The sequence below is a fragment of the Coregonus clupeaformis genome, unplaced genomic scaffold (assembly GCF_020615455.1).
Source record: "Coregonus clupeaformis isolate EN_2021a unplaced genomic scaffold, ASM2061545v1 scaf0685, whole genome shotgun sequence".
Lineage (NCBI taxonomy): Eukaryota > Metazoa > Chordata > Actinopteri > Salmoniformes > Salmonidae > Coregonus > Coregonus clupeaformis.
The window spans coordinates 197,899-209,876 of record NW_025534140.1 but is presented as its reverse complement, the minus strand read 5'-3'; the positions used below and the strand labels follow the sequence as shown (position 1 = coordinate 209,876).

At 43.2% G+C, this 11,978-nt stretch overlaps 1 pseudogene; it reads right to left on the bottom strand.

Moving 5' to 3' along the window:
• Positions 1 to 4,030: 4,030 nt before the first annotated feature.
• Positions 4,031 to 4,206, bottom strand: LOC121565981 (annotated as a pseudogene).
• Between the last annotated feature and the right edge of the window lie 7,772 nt (positions 4,207 to 11,978).

The following is an 11,978-nucleotide window of genomic DNA, read 5'->3' as shown; positions in this document are numbered from 1 at the left end:
CTGCAATAGGTAAGCAGCTTGGTTTGAAGAAATCAACTGTGGGAGCAATTATTAGGAAATGGAAGACATACAAGACCACTGATAATCTCCCTCGATCTGGGGCTCCACGCAAGATCTCACCCCGTGGGGTCAAAATGATCACAAGAACGGTGAGCAAAAATCCCAGAACCACACAGGGGGACCTAGTGAATGACCTGCAGAGAGCTGGGACCAAAGTAACAAAGCCTACCACCAGTAACACACTACGCTGCCAGGGACTCAAATCCAGCAGTACCTGACGTGTCCCCCTGCTTAAGTCAGTACATGTCCAGGCCCGTCTGAAGTTTGCTAGAGTGCATTTGGATGATCCAGAAGAGGATTGGGAGAATGTCATATGGTCAGATGAAACCAAAATATAACTTTTTGGTAAAAACTCAACTCGTCGTGTTTGGAGGACAAAGAATGCTGAGTTGCATCCAAAGAACACCATACCTACTGTGAAGCATTGGGGTGGAAACATCATGCTTTGGGGCTGTTTTTCTGCAAAGGGACCAGGACGACTGATCCATGTAAAGGAAAGAATGAATGGGGCCATGTATCGTGAGATTTTGAGTGAAAACCTCCTTCCATCAGCAAGGGCATTGATGATGAAACATGGCTGGGTCTTTCAGCATGACAATGATCCCAAACACACCGCCCCGGGCACGGCGAAGGAGTGAGCTTCAGTAGAAGCATTTCAAGGTCCTGGAGTGGCCTATCCAGTCTCCAGATCTCAACCCCATAGAAAATCTTTGGAGGGAGTTGAATGTCCGTGTTGCCCAGCGACAGCCCCAAAACATCACTGCTCTAGAGGAGATCTGCATGGAGGAATGGGCCAAAATACCAGCAACCGTGTGTGAAAACCTTGTCAAGACTTACAGAAAACATTTGACCTGTGTCATTGCCAACAAAGGGTATATAACAAAGTATTGAGAAACTTTAGTTATTGACCAAATACTTATTTTCCACCATAATTTCTCTCATTTTGTCTGTCATAGTTGACGTGTATCTATGATGAAAATTACAGGCCTCTCTCATCTTTTTAAGTGGGAGAACTTGCACAATTGGTGGCTGACTAAATACTTTTTTTCCCCACTGTATATATAAAAAGCATTATCAATATTTCAAATAAATTATCAACACAGTAATAAATGGCTAGAAAAACTCATTCATAATAAAATATAAATCTAGAGGTATAAATACATTGTTCTTTTTGATAGTGGTAAATTGTAATTATTAGTATTATTAACATAACATAATATTAAACAATTCCACCTTTCCAAATGATTGCCTACAACAGAATTTACATCCACTTGAGAAATAACAAAACAGTAGATAAACTGACTGAATATCTGAAGGATATTTTTGTACTTTTAAGGAAGGTGAGTATTGGCAAAGTGTGACACTTTCTGAAAATTGTCTTTCCTTGAACACCTTCCAGAATCATCCCATTGTCTTAACCCCTAACATGATACCATTCTAAACACTATGAACTAAAAAATAAATAAATATTAAACACAGGATCAAAGACTCTTCTTAAAACACTAATTGTTCTGAGATCATTGAAATATTCCAGGTAATCCATTTTCTCTCATCGCCAAGGTCAACCTGGGGGCCAACATCCATTAATCTGAAGTTAAACCTGCCTCTGGCCAGGTTTAATTCAAGCCTTCACTTAGATCCAGTCGCGAACCGTGACTATAGGACCAAGGCCTTCAGAGGGATCAAAAATCTACCAATACGTTGAATCAAAAAAAATGTCATGAAAATAACAGAAAACATAGCATCACTTAATACGCCAGACATTATATATTCTGTAGTCGGGCCATTCTAGTTCTAGTGAAGGAGGAGCAATGCTTTTTGATGACATTATGAATGAATCAAACAGGCCGCGCTTCGGGCTGCCGCGCACACAGACAGAACCCGCATGGGACACAACATGACACATAGAATTTTGGAGATGGCGCCGACAGATATGGCAGCTCTGCTTCTAGCTCCTAAGCAACTTTGCAGTATTTTGTGTTTTTTGTGTGTTATTTCTTACATTATTTGGCCAGAATTTTTTTTTGTGTTATTACATTACAGCCGGAAATAACTTTTGGATATCAGAGCGGCGGTAACTCACCTGCCATCACTAGCCGGCTTCCACCCGGTTACGCAACCCTGCAGCTTAGAGGCTACTGCCCTACATATATAGACTTGGAATCAATGGCCACTTTAATAATGAAACACTAGTCACTTTAATAATGTTTACATATTTTTGCTTTACTCATCTCATATGTATATACTGTATTCTATTCTACTGTATTTTATTTTATGCCACTCCGACGTTGCTCATCCTAGAATTTATATATTTCTTCAATCAATTCTTTTACTTTTAGATTTGAGTGTATTGTGTGTATTGTTAGATACTACTGCACTGTTGGCGCTAGAAACACAAGCATTTCGCTACACCCGCAATAGCATCTGCTAAATATGTATATGTGACCAATACAATTTGATTTGATTTGAACATAATGCACTGTTTGCACAGCTTATGGTAGCCAGCACCACTATCACACTATCACCAATAGAGACAACAACAGTGTCACATCCGATGTGAAAGGCTTGTGGTGCTGAAAGGACAGCAACCGTAATACCTGTGCACTCCATGGCGCTGAAGGAGAGCCAGTTTTGGTCAAACACAGAGACAGGGCTGATAGCCAGGAGACAGCAGACTCACACAGCATCAAATAATGTTAGAGAATAAGCAGCCCATTCACTCCAGTAGGCCCCATGAAGTCAGAACAATACAATAGCACAACCATTTCCTTTCCAAAATGAAATTAACAAACCAGCTATTACTTCCCATTGCAAATATATTTTATCACGTTCATCACACTAACTGGTGATACAAAGTTTAAATGCAACAATGTTTTCCAGTCATTGTAAGTGAGGACCTGGTGGACCTATTGGGAAACCACACAATCATTTGGCCTTTTTTGGGGGCTTGGGCTCATTAAATGTTGTTAATGTAGGGCTCATAAAATGCATTTAATATATGTCTGATCAGGCTCAGGTAGCATCAGGTTTGTATTTTCATGCTGATCAAAGCTCTAATCAAATCCAGACATTTATAAGCGTTATAATGCTTTTGAATGACACTTCCGGTTTTGGCGGAAAATACCGGGTTACCCGGGAGAAGAGTGATTTATTCTCGGGATGGAACATTTGTAAAACACCGGGGAAATATTAAACCCTATTGGCATACCAGTTGATTCACAAGACACCAACTAAGTAACTTACATATACGGTATTATTAATAAAGACAGGCTATTTTTATTGTTCATATTATTTGCGTTGATGATGTATTGAAGTCAAGTGGTTCAACATTCAAATGTAGTTGGATGGACCACACAGGACTGCTTGGAAAACGCGACGGTCGGTGGAACACTTGCGCCACCAAGTGGACAATTGCTTCAGTTCCCTTGTGGCATCAACGCTACCAGAGATATGTGATATAAGATCAAATGTTATGTCAATATTATTATCTCTAAATTGATTCCCCCACCCGTATTTCATATATTATTATTCCGATTTAGCTGTTAATCTGGATTTAATTTATAAACACTTTCTGTCATTTCCGATTGGAGGGCAGATGACCACGTGACTTCCGAACCTACCAATTTGTTACTTTGTAACAGTCAAAAGTGGTTATTCCCAACGTTGATCAACTCCCAATCTATGCCAAGGTTTTTTTAAAGCATTATCTTTAAAGCATTATCACTGTACCATTTACACCCTGTATCCTGTGCATGTGACGAATAAACATTGATTTGATTAGATGATTAACGCACCATTCACATCAGCTATCATAGTCAATATAACAGTGACTGACTTCACCATCACTTTCTAGCCATCATTGAGATTGAGATGAAGATGGTCAAACGTGAAAATATAAAATACATCGTGATCCTAATGGAATATAACAAAGTAATTCTGTTGTCTTTGCCTGATTTATCTTTACAATAACAGGGGGTGCACCGTTCCTGGAGGTACTGCAATACCAGGTCGATGCGTGGAGTGGACGGAGCAAGCCCCTATTCCATCTCCCTGTTCCAAAAATCAATTTAATATATGGTCCCCAGATAGGGGACGTATCAGATATTAAACTGATAAGAACAGATTTTTTTCTTTTGGAAAAGTTTTTATTTGTCAATTCCTTTAAAACAGCTCACATTTGAAATACATTTACACACATAAAAACGGCATAAAGTGCATTAAAACCAGCATTACATTACAGTTACATTTTAAAAGGTACATGTTGTTTATTTAAAACAATAAAACAATCCTACATAAAAGTACCCATTCCTGTAAAAGCCAGTTAGTAAAAGCCATTTAAAAATGTGTGTACATGATTTAACAAAGTAAAAACATGTTTTAAGACATAAAAAGCCTGTCAAAAAAGTCACTTTGTTAAAAAAGCTGTCTTCGGTCCTTTGTACAAAAACGGGGTGAGTCCTTATCAAAAAGCCTCCTCCTGCTCTTCCTGAAACGACTCCGTACCCGTCCGTCGGGGCCCAGAGGAGACTCCTCCCCTAGGCGCATCGCCTAGGCGCCGCAGCGCTGTCAGGCCGTGGCCGCCGGGACCTTGGGTGTTGTGGGGGACCCTTCGGCTGGGGTCGAGGCCCCTGTCGTTCGTACCACCCCAGGGCTTCCGTGGCTACTAAAGCCACTGCCTGGGGTGGTCTCTACCTGTTTCCCTACCAGCAGGTTGCGGGAGGACCACAGTGCGTCCTTCAGACACGTGAGGGTGGGCCAGAGTTGTGTGAAGGCCTTTGTTGTAATAGGCCTTCGGCCCACCCCATACAGCACGAGCTGGGGCGTTAGGTCCTCCCCTGCTGGCAGGCGTGGGGAGATCAGGGGCCCTGCTTCCTTCCACAGGTCCCGTGCGGCTCTGCACTCCCAGAGCAAGTGCCTCACCGACTCTTCTTGGCCGCAGCCTGGTCGGGGGCACGCGGATGTCCTCGCCATGCCCCGGGAGTGCATAACGGCCCTGACCGGGAGGATCTCGTGGGCGACCATCCAGGACAGGTCACGGTGCCGATTCAGCAGAGCAGGATGGGCCACGTTGCGCCAAACCGTTGAGGGCTCGCCTATAGCAAGCCCGCGCACTGGACACACCGGTTCCCGTTCCTGCACAAGAGAGAGAAGAGAGCGGTGTTTAGTTAAAACAGTGACAGGCTCTTTTTCCAGTTTAAAATGTCTCAAAAACGTTCTGAGCTGTGCATAGTGTGTGGGGAGCAGGAAAGAGACTGGGGCTCGCAGGTCGACTGGGATCAGCCTCAGAGACCTGAGGTAAGACCCCAGCCAGAACCGTGCGAGGGCCTGGGTCTTGTTGTTGACCGGGGAGGTGGCAAGAGTAAGATGTAACGCTGTATAGCGGCTGCCCAGGAACAAGTAGAGGTCAGGCAAGCCTTTCCCCCCCTTGAACCTGGGCCTCTTTACCACCTCCCTCCTCAGTCTCTCCCACTTGCTTCCCCACAGAAAATAAAATAACATCCGGTCCAGAGCTAAAAGAGTTTTTCGTGGGGGGATAAAAACAGAACTGATCAATAAAAGGACAGGTAAAATCACAGCCTTGATGATTAAAACCTTGCCCTCCAAAGTCAGCTGTCTCAGTCCCCAAAACCCTAGTCTCTGTCTAACTGTCCCTAACGTCCCGGTCCAATTCCCACTACCACCTCCCTCCCTGTCAAATTTAACCCCTAGAACCCTAATGTCCGTCATCCTAACAGTCAGTGGTAGTCCTGTCAAGTCTGAGTCTGCCCACGGTCCGAAAAATTGGGCCTCTGTCTTGTCTCTGTTCAGTCTCGCCCCAGAGGCTCGTCCGTACCAGTCAGTCCTGTCCAGAGTCCTGTCAACAGATAAAGGTCAGTGCATAAAATGTTGACGTCGTCCATGTAAAAAACGCACTTGGCGGTCATCCCCCACTCCCGGGATACCCACCCCACTGATCCGTTGGTCCCTTCTCAAGACCTGTGCCAGTGGTTCTATGCAGGCCACAAACAGGAGGGGAGATAATGGACATCCCTGACGGACGCCGCAGTGTACTCCCACTGCTCTTGACAAATGCCCATTTACAAGGATTCTGCTGGTGATGTCCCCATACAGCAATCCCACCCAAGCTAGATACCTTTCAGGGAACCCCATTTTTTGCAGTACCTTGAAGAGGTACTGGTGTGAGACCCGATCAAAAGCTTTCTCAAAGTCTAAATTTAGGACTATAAGCCGCATGTTTCTGTCTCTCGCATAACAGATGGCATCTCTGATCAGTACTAGGCTGTCCGTGATCTTCCTTCCTGGAATGGCACAGGCTTGATCCGGGTGGATCACCTCCCCTAAAACAGAAGACATTCTGAGTGTTAAAACCTTGGTAAAAAGTTTATAGTCAAAGTTTAAAAGGGTGATCGGTCTCCAGTTTTTAAGGTCAGTCCTGTCGTTTTTCTTATGTAAAAGAGTCACTATCCCTGTTCTAAAACTGTCAGGTAGTCTGTCAAGATGTTCAAAGTCAGTAAAAACAGTCAGAAGTTCGTCGGCTAAAACATCCCAAAAGGTCAGATAAAACTCCAAAGGGAGGCCGTCCTCCCCCGGTGATTTTCCCCTCTTAAAATGTCTCAGTCCTTTGTCCAGTTCGGTCATCGTCAGGTCTTTTATTAGGTCGTTTGTATTGGGTATGGTCCTGTCAATGTATGTTAAAACCTCCTCCATCGTTTCCTCACACACATCTTTAAAACCGAACAATTCCCCATAAAAACCCTCGACTACTTCTTTTATTACCTCTGTGTCTGTTTTTAAAAACCCATCTTTATCCTTTAACCCTGTCATTACCCTACCCTTGCTAACTATCTTTTTAAAAAAGTACCTCGTACATTTTTCCCCCTCTTCTAAATCCCTTTCTTTACTTCTTAAAATAACCCCCTTGCTCTTCTGTTCTGCTAAAAATGCCATTTCTTTCTTTACTTCTTTAATGTCTTCGTTAAAATCAAGGCCTTGTTGGTTTAGATTAAAATAACGCTCCAGTCGCTTCTGCAGTCCCAACATGCGTCTATCTTTTTCCTTACTTTTTCTCTTTCCTATCTCTCTAAAGAAGGTCCTCGTCTTACCCTTCACCATTTCCCACCACCGTGCTCGTGTATCAAAAAGTCCTGTAGCGTCTGCCACTGGCTGAACTGCTCCCTGTACTGGCTAACTACTCTATCATCTTCTAAAAGGGAGCAGTTCAGTTTCCAGGGCCCTCTTCCTACAGTCACACCCGAAGTTAGTGAGAGGGTGCACGTCAGCATTACGTGATCTGAGAAGAAAGCAGGGGTTATTCTAGCATCAGTTGGCGGGCAGTCGCGGGTAAACAGATAGTCAATGCGAGAGGCTCTGGTGCCGTCACCACTGGTCCAGGTGAAGCCCTCCTCTCTTGGATGCAGGGTTTTAAAACAGTCAGTTAGTTTAAAATCCCTGCACAACCCTTGCAATAAAACGCTAGACCTATCTACCTTAAAATCTTCTCCCGCTCCTCTCCTATCTGCTCTACTTAAAACACAGTTAAAATCCCCACCCACCACTAGAGGATCCCTCCCCAGCATGTGGGACTGCAGGTCTTCTAAAAGTGCGCACCGGTCATGTTTGTTATTAAAACCATACACATTTAGCACGTTAAAATCCCTCCCCATAAAACTACATTTGGCTAAAAGAGCACGTCCCCCAACCACCACTGTGCTCCCCTTCACCACCACCTGTGGGGTCTTGATTAAAATAGCAACACCATCATTTTTATTAAAATTGGAACCACTCCAAATGGAGGGCCCATGCTGCCACTTCTCCTCCCATTTACTGTAAGAGGTTAAAAAGGGTAGACCACACTCCTGTAATAAAAACACATCTGAATTAAAACTTTCTAAAAAGGATAAAACAGATTGTGCTCTTAGTTCAGTCTTAATACTCCTAACATTTATGGTGGTGATGTTAAAAGCCATAAAAGAGGTTAGTAAAAACAGTGCTAAAAAGAAAAGAAGGCATTAAAACAGTTTAAAAGGGGTTATTTTTTAGAAGCTGTCTCTCTCTCCCTGCGGGGTAAGGGGGGATGGCAGGGAGAGGAGGTAAAAACAGGGTTTAAAAACGATTCTTGGTTGGGGGAGTTTGATGGGAAGACCCTGGACTCATCCTCCCCCTGGGAGCTCTCCCACTCCAACTTCCCCTTTTTTTCCTCGCCCTGTTCGGGGTCGGAGAGCTCCTCAGCGTTTCTCTTCCTTAGGGAAGGTGTTCGCCAGGGTCTCTCCCACCTCTCCCACACTCTCTCTCCGCTTGACAGTGTCGTTTCCGACACTGTCATCATGCTGTCCGACCCACTTGGGGAGCTCTCACTCAACATTTCTCCAGAGCCGTCTTTCTCGGCCCTTTCTCCTTCAGAGGTCGCTTCCGTCTGGGGCGGGGGGGTTGGGGTGGGGAGGGTTTTTGCCTCCACTCCCACTTCTCCCACCACCGCACCTTCCGCGCACTCCACCTTATCTACGTAACCGGGTGGAAGCCGGCTAGTGATGGCAGGTGAGTTCCTGCCGCTCTCATATCCAAAAGTTATTTCCGGCTGTATGTCATAACACACAAAAAATTCAGGCCAAATAATGTAAGAAATAACACACAAAAAACAGCAAAGTTGCTTAGGAGCTAGAAGCAGAGCTGCCATATCTGTCGGCGCCATCTTCAAAATTCTGTGTCATGTTGTGTCCATGCGGGTTCTGTCTGTGTGCGCGGCAGCCCGAAGCGCGGCCTGTTTGATTCATTCATAATGTCATCAAAAAGCATTGCTCCTCCTTCACTAGAACGTTCCGACTACAGAATATATAATGTCTGACGTATTAAGTGATGCTATGTTTTCTGTTCTTTTTATGTGGTCCTCTGTAGCTCAGCTGGTAGAGCACGGCGCTTGTCACGCCAAGGTAGTGTGTTCGATCCCGGGACCACCCATACAAAAAAAATGAATGCACGCATGACTGTAAGTCGCTTTGGATAAAAGCGTCTGCTAAATGGCATATTATATTATTCAACTTATTGTTAGATTTTGGTCCCTCTGAAGGCCTAGGTCCTATAGTCACGGTCTGTTTGTGACGTCAGTGTGTCATGTACTGGAAAAGGGTCTATAACCACTTCCTCAAAATAGTCAGAAAACTAAAGAAATCCGTCATTAATGTTGATGTTTTTTGCCGAAGAGATCTTAGTGGTGCAATTTTACATTTAACTAAGATGTTTGTTGCAGGATTTCTCAATGAAAAAATCTGCATGAAAAAGACTCGTCTCTCATTTAAGGACAAATACTTTATTGAAGAATACCTACTGTTGACCAATCACCCCCTCCCCTTCAGCTACAGACTTGACTTGACTCGAGGAAAAAATGTTGTGTGCCAGAACAGCTGAAAAAAACCTTACCAAAAGTCCAAAACGAAAACCTCACAAAAGTTGTCATAATATGTGCACAAACTCTTCCGAACTGTTTCGACTGGGAAGCATGCTGACGCCTTAAAGGCTAACAAAAGTCTGTCTTACAATGGTTTCAGTAGTCCTACATTGTCACAAGGTATAGATTATACCCCTATTTAGACCTGAAGTAGCAGACAGTCTAAATCCAGATTAGTGACATTGTCGGACTACTAAAACCATTTGTAACAGAATTTTAGCTAGTCTGCCTAGTTAAATAAAGGTTAAATAATAATAATAATAAAATATGTACATGCTAAAATCTCCACTGTAAAACACACAGGGTGTTCACTCCTTAGGCCTACCTTCCTTTCTGTGTTGAACTTCGGCCTCAGGTCTTGGGTGGAAAATCTACTTCTGAAAGTACCATGCTTAGATTCATACACAGCCACATTTTCGATGCAAACAAGACACACTGGTTTGGCATTGGAGAAATATGATGAATATATTTTAATAGAACAGGTAGGCAGGGGTGGAAAAAGTACCCAATAGTCATACTTGAGTAAAAGTAAAGATACCTTAATAGAAAATTACTTAAGTAAAAGTGAAAGTCACCCAGTGAAATACTACTTGAGTAAAAGTCTAAAAGTATTTGTTTTTAAATATACTTAAGTTTCAAAAGTAAACCTAGTTACAAACCCCCCCCCCCCTATATTGTAAATTCAATCCGGTTGGTATAAGATTGAAATGGGAAAATAATGTACCTGTGAACACCCTATGAAATAGCTCCCCAATACCGTCTGATGTATATATTTAATGTATTACATGAATGGTGACCACAGCCCTTCCGACAATACATTTAAAACGTGTTTTCCTGTGTTTTTCCCACCCTGCTGAATGTATCCAATGTTCCATATCAAATGTGTGTCCTATTATGACACATCTGGCAGTTTCTTCTCTCCATGTTTCTTGGCCTAGTATAATTTTTTACAAAAATCTGTGTTTTTTGTTCAGTACCATGTCAGGAAAATACCATGGTACTGGTGCAACTCCCATGGTATTTCCCTGACATGGTATTACAATGAAAAAGATACCATGGTACTATCATGTTTATTGGGTCACTACAGTGGCAGGAAAATGCCATGGTATTTGCACCAGTGCCATAGAATTTTCCTGCCTTGGTAGTGACCCAAAACACATCATAGTACCATGGAATGTTGTTGTTCATTGTACTACGATGGTACATTTTTGTAAGAGCTGTCCTTCACATCGGAGTGCCAATGCTGGCTCTTTGCATCTCTTGACCATGTCGCGTGGACCGGGCACAAAGCTCAAGGAGCGCTCTCCACTTCCCTCCGGTAGTTATTTAGCAAGCCTGATAACACATCACTCCCGACAGACACAAGCAGAAACTCTTAAATGTAGAAGCCTATACACCTAAACACTAGCGATCTGACATGTTGTATTGCATGGAAACTGCAGGCTACTAACAACAGCAGCTACATAGTCTAGCTGGCCCTGTCCCTCTCTCCAGGGTAAACAAAGAGGTAATGTTGTGTCTTGTATATACAGTATAGGTCATTTGTTTGAGAGAATGTGAATGGGATAACATTTGGTTCATATATAGACACTAACTATTTGATTTAAAACAGTTTGTTTCATTTAATTATACACAAAAAGATGTTGCCCAGATCAAATTAATGTACAAACAGTATTTTTCATTACATTTGAGTCATTTAGCAGATGCTCTTATCCAGAGCAACTTACAGAACCAATTAGGGTTAATTGCCTTGATCAAGGGAACAACGACAGATTTTTCACTATGTTGGCTCAGGATTGAAAACCAGCGACCTTTCAGTTACTGGCCCAACACTCTTATCCGCTAGGCTACATGCCGCCAGATCAATTAACTTCAATACAGTTATCCAAATACATTCATAATCAATGAATAAAATAATGAATCTAATTTTAAAAGAGAATTTAAAAAACACAAGTAGTCGATTCATAGCCTGTTTATCATTAAACAAAAGTTGTTTAGTAATATAAAATAATCCACCCAAACTAATGCTAAAAACTGATCATCACACCATCTTTATCTGATATACACTGAGTGTACAAAACATTAGGAACACCTGCCTAATATTGAGTTGCACCAAGATTGGCAAATTCGCCACTGGCGCCCTGTGCTCTTCACAGATGAAAGCAGGTTCACACTGAGCACGTGACAGACGTGACAGAGTCTGGAGACGCCGTGGAGAACGTGCTGCTGCCTGCAACATCCTCCAGCATGACCGGTTTGGCGGTGGGCCAGTCATGGTGTGTTGGTGGCATTTCTTTGGCGGGCCGCACAGCCCTCCATGTGCTCGCCAGAGGTAGCCTGACTGCCATTAGGTAACGAGATTAGATCCTCAGACCCCTTGTGAGACCATATGCTGGTGCGGTTGGCCCTGGGTTCCTCCTAATGCAAGACAATGCTAGACCTCATGTGGCTGGAGTGTGTCAGCAGTTCCTGCAAG